The sequence below is a fragment of the Protopterus annectens genome, chromosome 3.part1, assembly GCF_019279795.1.
Source record: "Protopterus annectens isolate FY-2018-M chromosome 3.part1, PAN1.0, whole genome shotgun sequence".
NCBI lineage: Eukaryota > Metazoa > Chordata > Ceratodontiformes > Protopteridae > Protopterus > Protopterus annectens.
In genome coordinates this window covers 1,091,540,669-1,091,553,343 of record NC_056732.1, presented here as the reverse complement: position 1 = coordinate 1,091,553,343, position 12,675 = coordinate 1,091,540,669, and the positions used below count along the sequence as shown (strand labels likewise).

The window sequence follows — 12,675 nt, the reverse complement described above, 5'->3', positions numbered from 1 at the left end:
CTTGCTGTGAGGCGACAACGCTACCGCAGCACCACCACCTCATTTATGTAATAACTGGGCAAATTGGATACCGAACAGCCTTGTACAACAATGACATGGGACAGTGGCACAAAATATGCCGTACAAAACAGCACACAGTTCAGCAAAAATGGTGATGCATAAGTGATGCTATAAATGCAAAAGCGTCCACAAAAGCTACATCTTTAAAATAAAACAAAACATAAAAACGTATTCACGAAAACTAAAACTTTTTGAGAAAAATAATGAAATGCTTCAGAACAAAAGGCCTTTTATCAGTTTATGCAAGTAACCTTGTCTAAACAACATATAAAACTATGCAGAGTGATCACTATACAAGAATACAGTACAATAATAAAAAATTACACATCAGCTCAATGGTATCATTAAGTGATAAAGTGATAAGGAAAATATGTTACTGTAGTACATTGCAAAACATGGCTCAAGTACCAGCTCAGTATTTCTACTTAAAACATAACACCTCAAAAATTCCAACCATAATACAGAAATAGTTGTTAAAAGTGGAGTATATGGTGAAAAAATATGCAATACAAGGGAGGAAATAATTCCAGCCCTCATGGTGTGGGCTTTAAAATCTGCACTGCTGGCACTAATTAATAAATGATAATCAATGGTTATATTCTTACAGTTTGTACTGCTGTCAAATAATACATCAGGTTTGGATATCCTTAAAAGTATAAATCAAATGTGTTTGTTTGGTTATGATCAACACTTGCCACACCCAAATAACCTTTACACTGACTATCTAGACAGCAGAACTATGATCACTGACTTCCCAGGACTTTACCCTTCTTGCTGTTAGCTTGGTGCTTTCCATTTCTACCTTATCCACAGCAGCTGCAGTAACTGAAACTTGGCCAAGATAATTTTGCATGTTACACACACCACACACACCACACAAAAAACAAGCATGCACACTTCTCAGCAAGGACTAAATATGCATTTTTAGTGACAGTGTCCTGTCTTAGTAACTTGCAACCACTGAGCACATCAAATCTACCACACCTATAACACAGTTACTGTCCACTCCAAAACCAGCTGACAGTAATATACTCTATGACCCATAACTAGCAGCGTATTGCAGGGATCAGTCTTGGAGCCTCTGTTGTTTGGAATCTACTTCTCCGATGTACAGGCCAATACCAAAGGCCTGTAACTGACCAAGTTTGCAGATGACTACAAACTGGGGCTGTCATTAATTCCCCAAATGATGTGGCCATTCTCCAAGAGGATCTCACCCTAACAAAATGATTGGTGCCAAAACATGGCCTCAAACTCAATGCCAGAAAGTGCATCCTTATCTCCTTCAGCAAAAATGATGTCCCCGCAAATTACCAGATCAACGATGACATCCTCAGCACACAAATCAGTTGTGAGGGATTTCGGCACCCAGGTTGATAGCAACTTAACATTTGACTATCATGTAGCCTCTGTAGTATGAAAGGCATTTTATATGGCTCACCCCATAAGTAAGGGCATTACATCCAGGAAAAAAGAAGTCATAACCTCCCTGTACCCTTCCCTTATCAGACCAATAATTGAGCATAATGCTCCTTTCGGTATGTACCTCACTAAGCACATGCAGCAGCTGGAGAAACTACAGAGGTTCCTGACTAGAAGAATCCAGGGTCTCAGACATCTATCCTATATAGATAGGCTAAAGTCCCTGTCACCCTGTCACTCTACTCGGTCTCTTACAGACTGCTCATAGGTGAACTCTGTCTGGCATACAAGGCCATCTCCAACCCCACCTTACTGGAAATGCTGCATATCTGCAAATCAAACACCACACATGTAACTCACACCAGAGATCTCAACCTGGTCTGTGACATCAATAGAACCTGCTGGCAGGACAGATTTGTGTCCCAGATGCTCCCCATCTGTGGAATAAACTCAGTGTCCATGTCAAGCAGAGTACCTCACTGTCCCTTTTTAAGCATAACCAGGATGATTGGATGGGAATCCGAACATTTACTGCCAGGATTCCACCTGTCCCCCTGCTGGACAGTGGCAACAGGTGTTGACTTTGAGAGCAAAGGCATAAAATTTGACTAGGCTTGCAGGGGCCTCAGGGCCAGTAGCTTAGTAACTTCCTATGACTGTTATAGCCAAAACAGCCACTTTTTGATAGGTTGATGCAGACAATTAAAAAGACAACAAACCTGCCCACATATGTTAACAGTTGCAATCTTTTGAATCTGAATACAAAACTATTTACCTGAAATAAGTAAAACTAAGCAATTCACTATGCAAAATTAATATGCAATGACTAAATACTTGCACAAGGAAATATAAAAGGATTCAGCTGAAACATGACACTTAGTAAATCACTGACTACAGCTATTGTGATCCTAAATTATCATTATTTAAAAGTTTGCTATACTTGACCTACATATGTTTCTTAAGAACATTTAGCAGATGAAGAAAAAAGTCACAAACAATTACGTCTCAAAAATGTACTCTGCATACTCAAGGGAAAGTTCAGCTATTACTTCTAACAGTTGCTCTCTTAACTTAAGAGTTCACAAGCTCAGTATTTCATGTTTGATTTAGAATTCAAATGTAAAGCTTCCTGGTTCCACAGTCTATAAAGATGAATTGTTAAAAAAGGCAATAACTGAAAAAAAAAACACTTGCCAGTGTGTAAATGGGGTTACTAATCCCTTCTGCATCTCTGTTAAAAAAGACAATGTAGATTTTTACAAATGTTTACATTCTATACATTTTACATGCTACAAAATAAAAGGTGTTATTCTAAATGACTATCCAGCTTCTGTGGAAAGATATCTTAGGGTTATGTACACACATTTCTGAAGGGATAGCACTTTATCATTAATGACTTCAGTATGGTATACAGAGTCCCAAGTGTTTATGTATGAAGACCTAAATGAGGACATTTCTCTGGAACAATGTAAAAAAAAGGTGTGAGTATAGGTCTCTTACAGGACCTACATAACAATGATACTTTTGTTGTTATAACATAGTTATTCTGTCCTAGCCTTAGATGTTAAATAAATCTTTCTGAAGATTCTTCTGTATTTCAGAAACAAGCTTACCAAGATTCAAAGAAATAACCTACCAGCATAAAGATAGGCCTCTGCTGCCGTATGTTAGACTGTTAATAAAATGGGGGAACAAGATGTGGTACAGAGCCACCCTTGAGGTACAGCACAAACAAAACAATCATGGTCTGTGCATAAATAACTAAAACACAGACAGCTCTGGCTGGCTAACCCAACCAAATTGCCTGATCTAAATCTTAAAGATAATTGGTCAATTAAAGTGAAACTCATCAATGGTCAATACATATAAGGTTCTGGTGAGTGCAGCTGCAGACAAGTTCTTAGAGTTGGTTGTCAAACATATGATCTACAAGCAAAGGCTTGATTTCACAGGTTCATAAGTACTAGGCTAGCTGCATTTACAGGTCTTTTTTAAGTCAAGCCAATTTCCCTTTCCATGCTCAAATTAACCTACTCTGGTGTTAGATCAGTCACACCCATTCCATGGTCAATAAGTATATATTGCCCATAGTGTGAATAACTAGAATCATACCACAGATAATTTGAGGCTACCTGTGCAAGGGATAAAGCATTTAGGAGCTGCTTCTCTCTATTATTAGTACAGATGACAGTCCTAGGATAAATTTTCTATTACCATCTGTAGATCCAAGCTGAGCTTGAATATTCATAGGGGTGAGCTTTGTATTATATGGATGAGGAATATGTTCCAGAGCAGTGGTATCCTCTGCAGGATATACCTGCCCCCTCCAAACTGTTTTTTTTTTTATGTTGCAGAATTTAGATCCTTAGACTGAGTATTTCTTCAGCTATGTGACTTGCTGATGTGCAGAAGGTACATCACTATGGGGTCCAGAGGATGCCTTGTATGCCAGCCACAGGTCACCACTCAGCAGTCTGTATGATACAGAATATGATGACAGGACTTTGAGTCAGTCCATGTAGGACATATTGTTTAAGTCTTGCATGCTTTTAGTAAAGTATTTCTGTGGGTGTTCCATTTGTTGCATGTGTCTGGACAGATACATGCCAAAGAGGACATTGTACTCAATGACTGGCCTAATGAGGACTGAGTAAAGGAGGACAATGACACCCCTAGATGTCCCTTTGTTTGTAATCTGTGTAATATAGAAGGGCTTTCTTATGACAATGGACACATGTTGGCCAAAAATTAGGTCACTGTCCATAAGTCTCCAAATCCTGATCAACTTGATCAGCTCTTAGGGGTATACTGTCCATGTAGTAGTTCTTCAGGATAGATAACTTCACCAAAGGATATGGTAATGCATTTTTTGGCATTTAGTTTCAGTCCATGACTTTGGCACCAGTTATTTTATGGAACAAACCTTCCTACAGGATGGCTAAGTCACTGAGGGATGCAATGATTGTTTCTAGCTTGCAGTCTGCAAACTTGGTATTGGTTTTTACTTCAGAGAAGTAGCTGAGAAACAGGAGAGGTCCATACACTGAAACCTGGGGGACTCTGGTGGTGACTAGTCTCTTTGTGGAGGTAGCTTCCCCTATTTTGATCTCCTGTGTCCTGTCTGTGAACCAGCTGGCAATCCAATGAGTGACACACGGTTATATTTCCAGTTTATTTAACTTTTCTACTATGTCTGAGTGGGGGATTGTGTCTAAAGTTTTGGCTAGGTTGGGATATATGGTGTATACCATTTTACCTTTATCCATTGTTTTTGTGACCTTTTAAAAAAGTCCACCAGGATGAATAAGCATGACCTCCCCTTATGAATTAAAACTTGTGTATGACCATACAACCAGCTGCAGACTCAAATTTTTATAATTCCATTTACTTGTAGATCCCTGAATTTATATACAAGTCCTTTAAAGGTAAAATACCTAAATTGCTTGGGAGCGACATGACACCCTTTTGAATAGGTTTCATTAAAATCTGACACCATAGATCATGGTCAGGTTCAGGCCACAAACCAAGTTTTCCTTAGTATGGTTGGCAATGCTCTGGTTAAATTTTCCCTGATTCTCTACATGTAACTACTATGTCCACTGTCCGGTCCCATATGTAAGCTGAGCTTTTAATTTTATTTGTAGCTGCATCTACCATATCTACAGTTTTGAAATGAATGTATCCACTTTGGTTCTGATTAAGTGTTTGACATACAAAATTGATTAAATAATAAATTGTGTTGTTGTCTGAAATATGTAGTACAGATTGCTTACATCCCTAGTTTGGTTATTTGTGTGTAATATCTCCACTTGTGTCTACAGCACTCTGTATTATGTCTTTGCTTACAGTGAAGTTTGCAGAAAGAATTCTACAAGTACCTTCACAACATTATCTTACATCCACAATTGTCCCTTTAAATTTTCTGTAAAATTAAAACCACACTGATTTCAACATTTAAGGCCGTGATTATTTTTTTAAAGATATCTAGAAGCTTTGACTCATTATTTCATCAGGTCATTTAGTTATACAGTGATTTTAAAACGTGAAGTTACATCTGATTTTTCTGTCATATACCTTATTAATTTGAGGATTCCAACACTTTTTCCTGCATATTTTTGTTTGCTGGTATGTACTCACAAATGCAACACTTAACTATATCCTTGAACTCATTGATAATATCCTGTGCAGAACTATTTGTGTTATTTAGGACAACATTCCATTGTATTTTCATGTCATCTACTGTCTCAGTTTCCAGAGGGAAAGTCTAGGAAGAATGATTTATTTTTTGCCAACTATGATTTCATTATTTGGAAAGAAGTATAACCATGGGTAAGGAACAGAAATATCTTTGATTTCAGTATGATATGCAAGATATTTCTACCCCACTCGAATGTTACACTGTTCAGGCCAAATTGTGCCGATACTGTTAATTAATATTTGGAGATATCTGAAGAAGATTAGTTTAGCTAGTCAAAATCTAGGCAGTTAAATACCCTGTACAGACTACGTTCTCATAAAATGCTGACATCCTGGAGTTTATTTAGAAAACCCTCATGATCTACAGGGAACATAGCATGCAGATGGATGTTGTAATGTTATAGTCTGTATCACTGATGCCGATTATTTGTATAAAGTTTTCGATCCTCAGTTGATTTCTTAGGTTTTGGAAATTTGATGTTCTTTTACAAATATTGAGACATGGCCACCAATCTGCAGTACTGAAAGCAGGGTCACTCTTACATTTTTTTATATATATTTATGACCCTTTGTTTCAATAATGTAACATATATTAGTACTGTCTAAGTGGAGAAATGCTTACAATTTGTTTATTTGTTGAGGCTGCTAGCATTTAGCCAACTCACACTGCATGAGGGTTTGAAGGAGCCATGCAATCTGTAATCTGGTAAAATGTAGTGACATTGGTAAACTACTCTTAATTCAAGGTCAGAATAAATTAAGAGGCTATATATCTTGTCAATCTAGGAGCTGCACAAAGATTATTTTATCAAGAGTTTAGTTAGAGTGACTGTCGAAGATGAAGTAATAACTGTAAGGAGTGGAAGGAAAAGGGCTTCATTCAGGGATTTCTCCATAATAAAAAGCAAGAGACTGTGCACAGAATGAGTTGCACACTCAGTCATCTCAGTTCACACTGCAGAACCACAGCAAATTGTGTACAGTGATGCTGACTTAGGTATTGGTTTAAGAAACCTGCCAACAGAATATCACGTACAAATAAATTCTAATACTGTGCCAGTGATGCATGCTCCAAGGAAGGTTCCAGTAGCTCCTAGGAGTAGAAATCAGCCGAAATTAAATGCATAGAAAGCTTATGCACCACTAAGAAGTAATCAGAGCCATGGGTGAGCAGGATAGTTACTATTGTAAAGCAAGACATGATTTACATTTGCATTACTCTGCAAGCTCTGAATAAAGTGACCAAAAGACAACACTGATCATTGTGTAGTGTTGAAAAGGTATTGTTGAGTATGCCAAATGTTAAATGCTTTTAATAATGGGTACAAACCAGGAATTATGACAGATAAAGTCAGATGAAGAAACCTTAAATTTGTATGAATTTAATGCACCACTAGAAAGGTTTGGCTTCCTTAGACTTCTGTTTGCTACTTTGTCATAGGTTGAGAGGTATATACTAGGCTAATGACCACCAGGGCCTTTATAAGCCTAGCTATGCAACCCAACCCAATTGTGTTTCCATGTACCTTAGCTGTCTGTTAGTAGTATCTTAGTTTGGAGCTGGGTAAGGACTTTGTAGGAGGACAGGGGGTATGTTAGTTTGAGAATACTTTACTTATTGTCTGGCTCTATCCATTAGAAACATGGGGGACAGATTAAGGGCGAATTTCTGATTTCCCATTCAGTGGTCAAGGATACATTTGAATAGGGTCACAGATGAATTCTGCTTCAGATGGATGGGGAGCCTATTCCATAGCACAGGGATCCTTTGAGACACATCAGTCTTGCCAGCATGTGTTAGTTATGTTGCAGGCAAACTTTAAATCCTTGGATCTACTGTTTCTAATGCTGTTCAATTTGTGGATGTGCAAAATATCCATCAGGGCTGGATCTCAGGAAGCCTTATATGCCAGGCATAGATCGCCTCTCAGTAACCTGCAGGAGACTGGTTATAGCGATAGGACCTTAAGGTGATCTGTGCAGTGCAGTGTATTAATACCCTGGATTCTCCTGGTGAGAAACTTCTGTGGGTATTCTAAGTGTTGTAAATTCCTGGTCAGGTACATACTGAAGGGGGCACTGTATATATGATGGGTTTGATAAGGGCTAAGTATAGTGGGACTGTAACATCCTTGGACCTGGATGCCATACCCTTACTTACACAGAATGACATTCTTACTATTTTGGCTACATATTGGTTGAAGGTCAGATCATCCACATATAGTCCCAGAATTCTAACTATTGGGTCAACTCTTACAGGTGTTTTAACACTGGAGTAACTGACTTACATGGACATCTTCCCAAAGGGCATTGCAATGCACTTCCTGGCACTGAGTTTTAAACTGTAGTTTTGGCACCAGTTATTTGTCTGTGTTAGGCCCTCTTGGAGGATGTTAATGTCATGAGGGAATCTATGATAGCTCCCAATTTACAGTAATCGCAAACTTGGTGAGCCAGGGGCACCTGACATTAGCTTTGACTTCTGAGAAGTAGATGCCAAACAGAAGCAGGCCCAGCACAAATCCCTGAGGCACTCTGCTGGTGTCCAGTCTCTTGGTGGAGGTGGACTCACCAATCATGACTTCTTGGGTCCTATCTGTGAAACTGCTTGCAATCTAGTGAGTTATGTAGTTTGGTGAGTTTGTCAACAATACCTGAATGAGGGGGCCTTAGCCAGGTCAAGTATGCCCTGTCTTCACCTCATCCATTGCATTGGTGACCCCTTGATAAGTCATTCAGGTTAAGTAGGCGATACTTTCCCTTGACAAAACCAAACTGTGATGCATTCAACGTCTGTAGGTTGCCAGTGTCCTTGTTGATCACTGCAATAACAACTCATTCAGAATATTTGCATTTAGATTTGTCAGATTAATGAGTCTTTAGTGTCTGGGGTCAGTTGATGGATCACCCTTGTGAAGAGGGATGACCACTGCAGTCCACCATTCACTTGGTATGTAAACTGCTTTGAGGCTGTAGTGGTCCTGAAAGATCATGTTTTAAGCTATTTTAAATGGAACCTTGTCTGGGCCCATTGGGGCAGTGTTTCTGGCCTTGGCAAGTGCTGCCAAGATTTGCTCCCGGCTTACTGTTGGGAAGGATATGCTACAAGGGATTTCAGAGGGGATAGCAGGATGGGAGTAGGGTATGAATTTGTCAGCCAGTAGATTAGCTATGTCCTACTGCTCAGTGAATGTGGTGGCATTTGCCACCAATTTAGCACACTTCTGTGTGTTACCTTTAAGGTTTAGGATATAGCTGAGAAAGGCCTTGTGTTGTCCTTAGCATGAAAGGCTATCCTGACCTCATAGTTGGCCTTTCTGGACTTATTAATCCTCTTGTCTTCTTGTTTGACTTAATCACTGAGCTCTAGTCTTTATGAGAATAGCTCTTTCTGATTTTGGCCATGACTTTTTTCCTTTTGTTATATACCCTGTTATGGGTAGGTTTCCACCAGTGTGGTTTTCTTTTGGTGTTTGTTATGGACTTACTTCTGTGAGGTACAGCAACCATACCTCTCAACCTCTTAGTGCTAGAAATCTAGACAAAGCCTTACAAAAAGGGGGGGGGGACAAAGATCCAAAAATAGGGACAGATTTTAAATCTTGCTCTTATAAACTTAGAAAGTTGCTAGAATAACAGCATTTGTGTTAACATGCATTTTCTGAAGGAATCAGACACTCAAACATGCGTAATTATTTAGTGACTTTAATCCTCAGATCATCCCATTCATTTGCCAGAAAGTCACACATTTTATGAGGAACAGATCAAAAATACGAACTAAAAATCTGGACATTCTGTGAAAATCTGTACAGTTGAGAAGTATGACAGCAGCCTCTATGCAGCCATTTACATGTTTGTACAGGGTACTGTGAACAGTTTTGCACAGGTTGCCGAGTTTGGGAGGGTGCAGTGAATTTTGACAAACTGTCACCCAATAGGATGTAGTCTGCTTTATAACCCTTCCTAGCTGTTACAGGTTTAGTTGGGTTTTCTGAGTTGATTCTTATTTTGAAAGAGGCAGCCTTGTGATCCGACCTCACTACTGAGGATGTGACACAGGGTGGGTGCAGTGCTCCCCCGTGTTGGCGAGTACCAAGTACAGTATGTTTGAATCTCTGACTGGACTGCATAGTATCTGGTGCAGGGAATTTATCTTAATAAATTCCAGGAACATTGTGCCTGCAAGTTTGAGGAAGTGTATGTTTCCTGGTCTGCAGTGAGTAGTTAAAGTTCTCCATAATAGAGGACTTTGTAGGATGGCAAGTGTCTCCAGTAGGTTTAGATATGAGTTATAAGACTAGATGGTGACCTACTGTTAGCTAGGATATGGTAACGGACTTTATCTGTGGTGACTTGCATATGGATGAACTATAGAGTATCATCCTGTTTAACCAACCTGGAGGTATATTTGTTGCAGATGTAGATAGAGACACAATCACGTTTAGACCCTGGCTGGCTGTTGCTCTAAGTGTGTGGAAGGCACTGTACCCTTGCATTTACAGAATTCTTTCTGTGGCTTTAAACCAAGTTTCAGTGATGGCATAGATTCTGTATTCTCCAGAGTGAGGAGAGCTTGTTGTTTGTGGAGTTTCTTGTTTAGTCTCCTAGCACTGAGCAGTAACATCTTAAGGTTGCTTTGAGTTTTTTTTTTTTTATGTTGGAAAGTTGGTAATTTTGGCATTGCCTATAAAGGCTATAAAGTTTTGCCAATAGCCAAAATCCCAAGAGGAACAGGTGCAGACCATCCTTGGCAAAGCGATATGGTCTGTTAAGAGTGTCTTCCCATGCTGACAGATACTGAAGTCCCCTTGGAATGACACCAGAAATTATGCCAGTTGTTAAAATCAATCATTTTTTGTTCACTGTGGCGTCATCCTTGGTGACGGTAGAATGCTGCTCATGCAAAGCACTTACTACTCTGTGGCACACATTCAGAGAGATCCATAACATCTCTTTTGATATAGTCCAGTGAGGTAAGTCCCAGGTCATTTACACCCACATGGACTATGATAGAATCATATTTGTACTTGTGGTGCAGTAACTTGAGTGTATGTGTGATATAACAGATCCTGGCTACAGATAAGTGCTGACCATTACCTTCTCTATCTAGCTTAGTGATGGAAGTAACTGTGTGTCATACAATGAAATCCACTATGAAAGGATTCCTAGGTAAAGTATTTGTTTCCCTTATGGGCTTCAGTCTTGGACTACCATTAGGTGCAGGCTTATGTGCTGCATTTGTTGTTCCTTTTGGTATGTGTTTTACAGATTGCTGGGGGTAAACATTGCTGTTTGCGGGCTAAGGAGGTCTCTGAGGTTTGAGAAGGTTTATGTGCTTCAGCATACGATGGTCTATGTGTGTGCTGAGAGGTATATGTGGAGGATGTAGTGTGTATGTGCCTTGACAACCTTGTTTGTAAGTGAGAGTTTAGCCTAGAAAGTTGTGTATGTACATCTGTCACATAGTGCTAGTTTCTAAAGGTTTAAATAGTTGTGTAACAACATAAGACAATTGCTACATTGTCTTAGGATGCCCATACCTACCAAGTTGGCCAGAGAGACATTTGGAAATTGTATATCCATGTTGCCCGGATCTTTATTAGGGTGGCTTATTATGGTTAAAAGACTGTGTTTTACAGAGGTCTCCTAGTGTGGTTTCTATGGTTAAGGGCAGATGCTAGTGCTAGGATAAGGTATTAGTGCTGTTTGATACACAAACTAGCTACTCTAAGCTTAACTCCCGACAATGCCTCACTGTGTTACAGCTTACAGTTCTAATATAGTTTTATAAGTAAATTTTTCTAAAAGTATTTGCTTCTGTACAGGGCACTGCCAATCACTGCTGCATAGAGTGCAGCTCTGTGCAAAAATGCCCAATTTATATCAGTCAGAAAAAAGATAAAAACTGACTACTGTGCCCTCTGGCCAATGAACAACTACACTTTGAGCTCTCCTGGTGTGTTTTTCAACTCAGAGAGATCAGGCAAATACCCTCTGCCACAAGATGGATTATCCTGGAACTCCTAGTGCAAAAGCACAACAGAAAGGACTCAAGTGTAAATTCAGCAACAAAACACTGACTCCCTGGCTTACAGTTTTCTTATGTTTCCCAATTCAGATAGACCAGGCCATCACCTACTACCAGTGGATGGACTACCCAGGTCCTCTTAATGTAAAAAACACAAAAACGATTGCTTGACAACAACTTAAACAATCTACCAGGACAATGTGATTTCAATATAAGGAACCTTTAAAATGACTTAAAGTCCAAAAATCATCAAATACAGCAAAGATAAAGCAGCAGCACTCAAACAGTTCACAGAAGTGCAATATAATAAAATAAATCTCTTTATCTGCCAAGGATGGAGCAGGTCTGATTCAAGACCCTCTCAGAATGTGGCAATGGTGCCAAAAGACAGGAAACCAGGGAAAATGATCAGGAGACACTATGTAGTAAAGGAGGTTTACTCAAGAGCAATACATTTGCTGGGTGGGCACTCAGTATCATGGATCTATGGAAACAGTGAGTGGGAAGAGTATTTAAATAGCTTACACAACAGATAACAGCCAAGAAAGGGGAGAGATGGACTTTTGAAATCATATTACCATGAGGAGCAGAGGCCAAAGATACAGCCTTTTAAAATCCCAACAGGAAAATAGTGGTAAGGGTAGGACAAAACTCAAGCTACAGGCAAATGACCGCAGGGAGGTCAGAATTTCAGAAGCTTTATTTTGATGTAGCAATGGGGGGGCAGACCCAAAGAACAGGGAACAGAAAGACATTGGAATGCAATTTTAAGCAGGTAAATAATAAGACTCAACCAGGAAAACTGGAATATAAACAAATGTAAATGCAATTTTGGAGCAGAATTTACAAATAAATACTCTCATTACTGTAATTTTACCTTTGTCTAAGGCATTGGACTATGCAGAAATACACCACCTGGAATGCTGTTTATGGAAAAATACAGTAATAAATGACTAAATGAGGCTCAA

The 12,675-nt window shown here is 39.3% G+C and overlaps 1 protein-coding gene across 3 annotated transcripts in view; it reads right to left on the bottom strand.

Annotated features, from left to right (window-relative positions):
- SBSPON (somatomedin B and thrombospondin type 1 domain containing) overlaps nucleotides 1-12,675 on the bottom strand; it is a 795,447-nt gene that overhangs the window by 771,107 nt on the left and 11,665 nt on the right. The gene's annotated exons all lie outside the window — the stretch shown is intronic.